Source organism: Coregonus lavaretus, assembly GCF_964263955.1.
Source record: "Coregonus lavaretus genome assembly, chromosome: 10".
Classification (NCBI taxonomy): domain Eukaryota; kingdom Metazoa; phylum Chordata; class Actinopteri; order Salmoniformes; family Salmonidae; genus Coregonus; species Coregonus lavaretus.
In genome coordinates, this window is record NC_139997.1 from 49,995,399 (window position 1) to 50,004,634 (window position 9,236).

The 9,236-nt window shown below is 44.7% G+C and overlaps 1 pseudogene across 1 annotated transcript in view; it reads right to left on the reverse strand.

Moving 5' to 3' along the window:
• Positions 1-9,236, reverse strand: part of LOC311136376 (disks large homolog 2-like) — a 219,354-nt pseudogene that overhangs the window by 5,345 nt on the left and 204,773 nt on the right. Inside the window, exons 19-20 of the transcript XR_014615442.1 lie at positions 8,125-8,256; positions 6,928-7,193 (exon numbers count right to left, since the gene is read on the reverse strand). The product of XR_014615442.1 is annotated as a disks large homolog 2-like (transcript). The remainder of the gene's footprint in view (positions 1-6,927; positions 7,194-8,124; positions 8,257-9,236) is intronic.

A 9,236-nucleotide genomic window follows, 5' to 3' on the forward strand; every position in this document is an offset into this window, starting at 1 on the left:
GTACCTAAATAAAAATACTTTAAATTACTAGATAAGTAGTTGTTTTTTTTTGGGGGGGGGGGGGGGATCTGTATTTCACTATTTATATTTTAGACAACTTTTACTTTTACTTCACTACATTTCTTATGAAAATAATGTACGTTTTACTCCATACATACAAAAGGACTCATTACATTTTGAATGCTTCGCAGGACAGGAAAATGGTCCAATTCATGCACTTATCCTTGGTCATCTGGTTTGCAAGTGCCTTGCAAAAGTATTCATCCCCCTTGGCGTTTTTCCTATTTTGTTGCATTACAACCTGTAATTTAAATGGATTTTTATTTGGATTTCATGTAATGAACATACACAAAATAGTCCAAATTGGTGAAGTGGAATGAAAAAAAAAAACGTGTTAAAAAAAATTCTACAAAATTAATAACGGAAAAGTGGTGCGTGCATATGTATTCACCCCCTTTGCTATGAAGCCCCTAAATAAGATCTGGTGCAACCAATTACCTTCAGAAGTCACATGATTAGTTAAATAAAGTCCACCTGTGTGCAATCGAAGTGTCACATGATCTCAGTATATATACACACCTGTTCTGAAAAGCCCCAGAGTCTGCAACACAACTAAGCAAGGGGCACCACCAAGCAAGCGGCACCATGAAGACCAAGGAGCTCACCAAACAGGTCAGGGATAAAGTTGTGGAGAAGTACAGATCAGGATTGGGTTATAAAAAAATATCCAAAACTTTGAACATCCCACGGAGCACTATTAACTCCATTATTTAAAAAATGGAAAGAATATGGCACCACAACAAACCTGCCAAGAGAGGGCTGCCCACCAAAACTCACAGACCAGGCAAGGAGGGCATTAATCAGAGGCAACAAAGAGACCAAAGATAACCCTGAAGGAGCTGCAAAGCTCCACAGCGGAGATTGGCGTATATGTCCATAGGACCACTTTAAGCCGTACACTCCACAGAGTTGGGCTTTATGGAAGAGTGGCCAAAAAAAAGCCATTGCTCAAAGAAAGAAGTAAGCAAACACGTTTGGTGTTCGCCAAAAGCCATGTGGGAGACTCCCCAAACATATGGAAGAAGGTACTCTGGTCAGATGAGACTAAAATTAAGCTTTTTGGCCATCAAGGAAAACGCTATTTCTGGCGCAAACCCAACACCTCTCATCACCCCGAGAACACCATCCCCACAGTGAAGCATGGTGGTGGCAGCATCATGCTGTGGGGATGTTTTTCCATCGGCAGGGACTGGGAAACTGGTCAGAATTGAAGGAATGATGTATGGTGCTAAATACAGGGAAATTATTGAGGGAAACCTGTTTCAGTCTTCCAGAGATTTGAGACTGGGACGGAGGTTCACCTTCCAGCAGGACAATGACCCTAAGCATACTGCTAAAGCAACACTCGAGTGGTTTAAGGGGAAACATTTAAATGTCTTGGAATGGACTAGTCAAAGCCCAGTCCTCAATCCAATTGAGAATCTGTGGTATGACTTAAAGATTGCTGTACACCAGCGGAACCCATCCAACTTGAAGGAGATGGAGCAGTTTTGCCTTGAAGAATGGGCAGAAATCCCAGTGGCTAGATGTGCCAAGCTTATAGAGACATACCCCAAGAGACTTTCAGCTGTAATTGCTGCAAAAAGGTGGCTCTACAAAGTATTGACTTTGTGGGGGGTGAATAGTTATGCACGCTCATGTACTCTGTTTTTTTGTCTTATTTCTTGTTTGTTTCACCCCAAAAAATATTTTGCATCTTCAAAGTGGTAGGCATGTTGTGTAAATCAAATGATACAACCCCCCCCCAAAAAATATTTTAATTCCAGGTTGTAAGGCAACAAAAAAATAGGAAAAATGCCAAGGGGGGTGAATACGTTCACAAGCCACTGTAAGGAATTTGAAATTATATATACTTTTACTTTTGATACTTAAGTATATTTAAAACCAAATACTTTTAGATTTTTATTCAAGTAGAATTTTACTGGGTGACTTTCACTTTTACTTGAGTCATTTTCTATTAAGGTACTGTATCTTTACTAAGTATGACAATTGGGTACTTTTTCCACCACTGACTACACACTATTTTTTTGCAAAAAAATTAAATGTGTGAAGTAGGCAAGAATGTCCTTTCTTTTTCGGCAATAGACCTGCCTAATTCTCACATGAAACATATTTTTTGTGTTTAATGGGCCAAATTACACATTCTATTAACATCTGATTCCAGAGTAATCTGTTCTTGCAATTTGTAGTCTATGACATTTTAGATTTAGATATTATATAATTTATCAGTTTGGATGTAGTGAACTACCTTTTCAAAGTAACTTGAATTAAGTAAACTATACTTTTCTTAAGGGTAGCTTTAGTGTAGCTTAACTTCTTCCAGTGTTAAGTAATTGGTAGCTTGGTAAACTATATTTTCAGAGTGGCTTCCCCAACACTGGAAGGAAAGTACAGCCAACAGCTTGAAAAAGTTAAGAATGAATTTAATAAGGAGCTATGTCTTTCTTCAGCCTTGCAGACAAACCACTGCTATGGCCTAATATTCATATTGCATATGCTATATTACATGGACGTGTACACTTAAATGTAGGCCTACAAGGTTTTATATGCATTATTGGCACCCTTAATAAAGATGAAAAAAATACAGTATAAAATAAATAATACAAATACTGAGCTATATTATATGCTCAAAGAAATTGGGAAATTATATTTGTTCATACTAATACAATTGCTCAGAGAAAAATATTTTGTTTAACAAGTAATACAAAAATCTACGCACACCATAGGGCCAAAGAGCTCTATTTTCAGGTCATGTGACCATAGCACTACCTGGAGTTTGTTAAACGCATTGGCACTTGGAGTGGAACCGGTGCTATGGTCATATGACACAAAAGTCTTTGACCATGCACACCAGCGGTGGGTTTGGCCTTCAAAATAACAATGCATATGCAGAAAATACCTCATCCCTACTGTAAAATATGGTGGTGGATCTTTGATGTTATGGGGCTATTTTGCTTCCACTGACCCTTGTTAAGGTCAACGGCATCATGAACTTTACCAAGTAGCAGGATATTTCAGCCAAAAACCTGGTTGCCTATGCTAAGCTGAAACTTGGCTGCAAGTGGATCTTCCAGCAAGACATTAACCCCAAGGCCACATCAAAATCCACAAAATCCACAAATAAATTTTTAATTGACTACAACATTTAAATTTTGCAATGGCCATCTCATTCTCCGGACTTGAACCCCATTTAAAACCTGTGGTTTGAATTGAAAAGGGCAGTCTATAAAGCAAAGTTCATCAAGTATCTGGAAAGAATATGTAAGGAGGAATGGTCTATGATCCCTCCCACTGTGTTCTCCAATCTCTTTCTCTGAGCAATTGTATTAGTATAAAATAATATAATGTAAAACATTTTTTACATACAATATAGCTCATTATTGTATTTATTTTATTGTCTTTTTTGCTCATGTTTATCAAAAGGTGCCAATAATTATGGACCCCACTGTATGCGTTATTTGACTCGACGACAAGCATTACAAAGTGTAATAGAGTAGGATTACAGGTTGCACTCTCGTTATCATCCTACAGATGGCAGTATTGCAGTTATTTTAAATGCGTTTATAGTGAGTCTGGACTCGAACCCACACTTAGCCTACTGCATGTAAAAGATTCCAAATCAACAGTCTTAATGGAGGAAGACACTTGGCTGTATCTGTATCAGATGATGAAATACTTATATTTGACAAAGTCATCCAACTCTCTGATTTGCCTTTTCTGTACTATAGGAAATCCGATCAACAATATAGCTATAGCCTACATTCATTCACATCAGATATTGTCCTCCTTATGCTACAACCTATTAATGCATATGGGACTTTGTATGATACACTTCAATTCACTTCGACAATGTGCGAGATAGGCTATAGGCCTACAGAAATAGACATTAATCACTCCTGGAACCCTCTCTTGAAATCGATGAATTCAATGTAAAAATGCAGACCTACACATTGGCTACTGCCACTGCTGTTTGGCAGGGGGGTGGAGCATCGCAAGTTTAAGACCATGCTTAGCCATTGTTCTCTCTCTTACGTCTGGTCTTAACAAGACGTGGTCACGGTTGTTTTATACAGGTATCCTTGATTTATTTGGCGTAGGCTACTGCCAAACAGTAGCCTGTGTTACTGTTTAATAAACCGGGAATTCGTAAACTCTAACCTCTGTCTGGACAATTGTTCATTTATGATCTAGCCAGGTCATTACATTGGTGTCAGAAGTAAAAACGTGGATAAAAGTTATCCAGCTAGATAGCTGACTACCGTGGCTAGCTAACGTGTACGTGGAGAAGAACAGGGGTTGAAAATGCTTCGAGGGAATCCGAAAGTGAAGGTGGAGGTAGGGGACGATTATGGCCAAGGAGGTGCATGAATGGACGTGGAGATCAGCAGGGCATCGGAGCACAGAGGCCGCTTGAGGGAGAACGCTAGAATGATGGAGGCTGAAGCGGGCATAAGTGCTTCACCGACTGTACTTCGCACACAGTGTTGCCAACTCCTCAATAAGGAAAGTAGCTATTGGCTGTCCTAAAAGTCGCTAGAAGTCGCCAAATGACGTCATCACCTACTTTGCATAATTGGCCATGTGTGATGAGTGTGATAGGAGTCAGGCGCAGGAAGGTAATCACAGAATGCAGAGTTTATTCCGTCGTACACAAATAGCGCTGGATAGCGACAAACGAAACAGGCACAGGGAAAAATCTACCCTGGCAATACAAGGTAACGGTAGCTCCAACAATAACAGGCACAGGGGAAATATCTACCCCGGCAATAATAAGGTACGAGTAGCTCCACCGAGCTACACTACTCTCACAAATAAACAATCACCCACAAGGACAAGGGGGGCAGAGGGAACACTTATACACAGACTAATGAGGGGATAAGAACCAGGTGTGTGTGATTGACAAGACAAGACAAATGGAATGATGAATAATGGAGCGGCAGTGGCTAGAAAAGCCGGTGACGACGAACGCCGAAGCCTGCCCAAACAAGGAGGGGAGGCAACCTCAGCGGAAGTCGTGACACCATGTGCATGTAATTGTGATGGACACTGTAGGAGAGAGGAATAACATCGTGGGAGAGACAAAAAGTGAGTAAAAAACACCGTACATTTACATCCAGGGCGGGATCAGCCAGCGGCAGCTTCCCGCATGCGCGATTCATTTGCAGTCTGGACACGGAGGGGTGAACATCTCCTGCTCTGACTGCAGCTGGGAGGGACTGCTGCGCGAGGACTGGGCCGCCTGTGAGTGCTTTGGGACGGGGGTAACAAAGCACCCACTGCTCATTGAGAAGAGTAAGAACGATACGTGCTTTCACGTCAGAGTCTCCAATAACACCAGAAAAAGTCGCTAGATTTGTCGTTAGCGAACACTGTTCGCACAGATTCTTGGGGGCGGACCGAAGGGGTGACGTCGACGCTGTGTGACGAGGAGGCTGGAGCTCAGGATGTAAACAAACATGGCGGCGCCCAGTCCCCGATGGCGTCCGAATCTGTTAAGACCCCAAAGTACTCTGGTAAGGCGGGTTGGGAAGCTTTTCATGCTCAGTTTGAACTGTTAGCTCATTTTGGGGGGTGGTCGAATGAAGATAGGGCACTGCAGTTGGCTTTGTGCCTCACGGATGATGCTCTGTCCTGTTTGATATTGATTAGCCCCGAGGACAGACGTGATTATGGGGCTTTAGTTGGAGCACTGAGGAGGCGCTTTGGACAGTGTGTACAGCCCAGGCTGCTGCGCTCCGAACTGAGTAATAGACACAGGCAGCCTGGAGAGCCACTACGGGTGCTACAGTGAGGGAAAAAAGTATTTGATCCCCTGCTGATTTTGTTTGTTTGCCCACTGACAAAGACATGATCAGTCTATAATTTTAATGGTAGGTTTATTTGAACAGTGAGAGACAGAATAACAACAAAAAAATCCAGAAAAATGCATGTCAAAAATGTTATAAATTGATTTGCATTTTAATGAGGGAAATAAGTATTTGACCTCCTCTCAATCAGAAAGATTTCTGGCTTCCAGGTGTCTTTTATACAGGTAACGAGCTGAGATTAGGAGCACACTCTTAAAGGGAGTGCTCCTAATCTCAGCTTGTTACCTGTATAAAAGAAACCTGTCCACAGAAGCAATCAATCAATCAGATTCCAAACTCTCCACCATGGTCAAGACCAAAGTGCTCTCCAAGGATGTCAGCGAAAAGATTGTAGACCTACACAAGGCTGGAATGGGCTACAAGACCATCGCCAAGCAGCTTGGTGAGAAGGTGACAACAGTTGGTGCGATTATTCGCAAATGGAAGAAACACAAAAGACCTGGCAATCTCCCTCGGCCTGGGGCTCCATGCAAGATCTCACTTCGTGGAGTTGTTAGAGACTCAGTTTGAGCCCACAACTGTGCAGCTCCGCACAGTCACAGGTGAGCTGGCACCCATGAAAGGGAAGGGAATAATGACTCTGACAGTAGGGGGCAGGACTGTGCGTCATCCAGTGTGGGTGGCGGCTGTGCAGGACCCTTGTATCCTGGGGTTGGACTTTCTTAGGAGCACAGGCTGCCAGTTAGACATAAATGGGGGCACACCGAGCTTCCAGGGAGGGCCGGCAGTCACCATGGCCCCCACTAATGTCACATTCACATAACAACCCCCTTACTCCAACAGTTAAAGCAGCAGAGACTCATGGCTGCCCCCCCCTCCCCCACATCTGTGTGTGACATTTCCCCAGCCCCTCTGTCACCTACGGCTGTGTGTTACATTCCATCAGCTACCTCCACGACACATCCCTCCATGAGCCCGAGCCACGCCCCCCCCAGCCCAGCTACCCCAGATGGAAGAGGAAAGGACACTGTCTGCCGTGAGGGAGATATGGGAGAGGAACTGTGTTGGTCTTGACCCCGAGCAGCAGGAACGGTTGCGGCAGTTGCTGTTTGAATCCAGACACAGCTTTGTGCTGAGTGAGGAAGAGGTGGGTCAGACTCATCTGGTGCAGCATGAGATCGACACAGGTGATGCTCATCAAGATGCGTCCCCGTCGTATCCCGCTGGCACGCCAGGAGGCGGCAGACAAGGCTGTGTTGGAGATGCAGCGGGCAGACTTCATCGAGCCCTCAGACAGCCCCTGGTTGGCACCAGTCGTCATGGTTCCTAAGAAGAGGGGCAGGCTGAGGTTCTGTGCGGACTACAGGCGGCTGAATGAGGTAACCAGGAAGGACTCATACCCCATACCACGCATCGATGAGTCACAGGATCTGGTTAGGGGGTCCTGTTGGTTCTCCTCACTAGACCTCCGTAGTGGCTACTGGCAGGTGCCCCTCTCCCCAGAGGCATGAGCCAAAACTGCGTTCTCCTCTAACAGAGGACAGTTCAAGGTCCTGTGCTTCGGCCTGTGCAACGCTCCAGCTACTTTTGAGCATTTGATGTACAGGGTGCTGGATGTCATCCCCCGACAGGAGTGTCTGGTATACATTGACAACATCCTGGCCCACAGCAAAACATTCAACAAACATGAGCGCCGCTACTGTGTCACCCGGCGGGAGCTCCTAGCTGTTGTGGCTTACATCAAACACTACCTGGGTGGCCTGCCCTTTACTGTAAGGACTGACCACTCTGCTCTCCAGTGGCTCATGTCTTTCAAAGAGCCAGAGGGGCAGGTTGCACGCTGGTTGGAGGAGCTTCAGCCGTACGACTTCACAGTGGTGCACAGGGCAGGGGCACGCCACTCCAACCCCGACGCCATGTCCCGTCGGCCCTGTACTGCAGACGGGTGCCGCCACTGTGAGCGGAGAGAGGGCCGTGAGAGAGAGCTGTGTGCGGAGGAGGGGGTCTGTGCCACAGTGTGTCGGGTGGGTGGGCCTGTCTGCTGTGAGCTGCAGACTGTCGACGTGGCTGAATGGGAGCAGCAGCAGGGACGGGACACAGACCTACAGCCAGTGCTACAGTGGGTAGAGGCGCAGCTGAGGCCACCGTGGGAAGAGGTGGCAGCGCTCTCACTCGCGACCAAAGGGTTGTGGTCAAAGTTTGAGAGACTGCGGCTGGCTGGTGGCGTGCTACAGCGGGCATGGAAGGAGCCAGTTACGGGAAAGGAGAGGTGGCAGGTGGTGGTCCCAAAAGCACTGCAGGAGGCTGTGCTCCAGAGCACTCATGGGGGGGTGGGGACTGGACACTTTGGGGTCACAAAAACCCTCCGACGCCTCCGTCAGGGCTTTTACTGGGGGCAGCACAAGAGGGATGTGGAGGACTTTTGTCGCTGCTGTGACAACTGCACAGCATCATGTTATCCAAAGCGTTGGTGACCGTAACTGTGCTGCTGGCAACAATTTAATGACGCTTTTTTGCCTACGTTTACTGACACCGTCCATTTCAACGGGTGTTGAGCGTTCGTAAATTCATCAGTTATTCTGCGCTCTGGTACACTCAGAGGAGAGTGCTCTGAAATCGGAGTAGATAGCCAGAGCGAATTTACGAAATCACCCGAATGTCCATTGAGAACGCACAACGACTATACCACTTAGCTAAGCTAAGAATGACGGGTATAATCAAGTCAATAAACATTGGGTAGTTAGTTAGATATCAAATAGTTAATATACTTGCAAATTTGATGTATTAGTAGCCAACTAACATTAGGTAGCTAGCTAACATACCGGTACATACTGCTGTAATGATATGCTATGTGGTTCGTAAGGATAGCGTAGCTAACAAATTGTCAGCCAACATAAGGTAACTTATTTGAAAAGTCATAACTTTATTACATTGCTCAACATTTTCTTAACATTTGTCATAATTAGTTAAAGCAATGAATTGTATCCGCTCTTGCTGGACTGCATTTTTTCCGCCATTTTCTTCCTTTCTGAAAACAATGTGAAGCCACGCCCATTTCCTGAAGAATTGGCCCTAAAAGCACTTTTGGCGTACTAACTATATCCATACTATGACCAATAAGCATACTATATACTAAATTTACGTCACAAATAGTATGGTTAGTATGAGTATTCGAAAACAGCTCATGACTTTTACGATCCATGTTTGTGCCATCATGTGCATTAGTAGCACAATTTCCAACTTATTTACATTGGTTTTTACTTACACTTGTATGTTGACTTCTCCATATTGATGTTGGTTTTAAGTTTTGGCAGACTTTTCTTAGCGGATGTACAATCATCGCAAATTGAATTATGGGGCGTTTCAGGC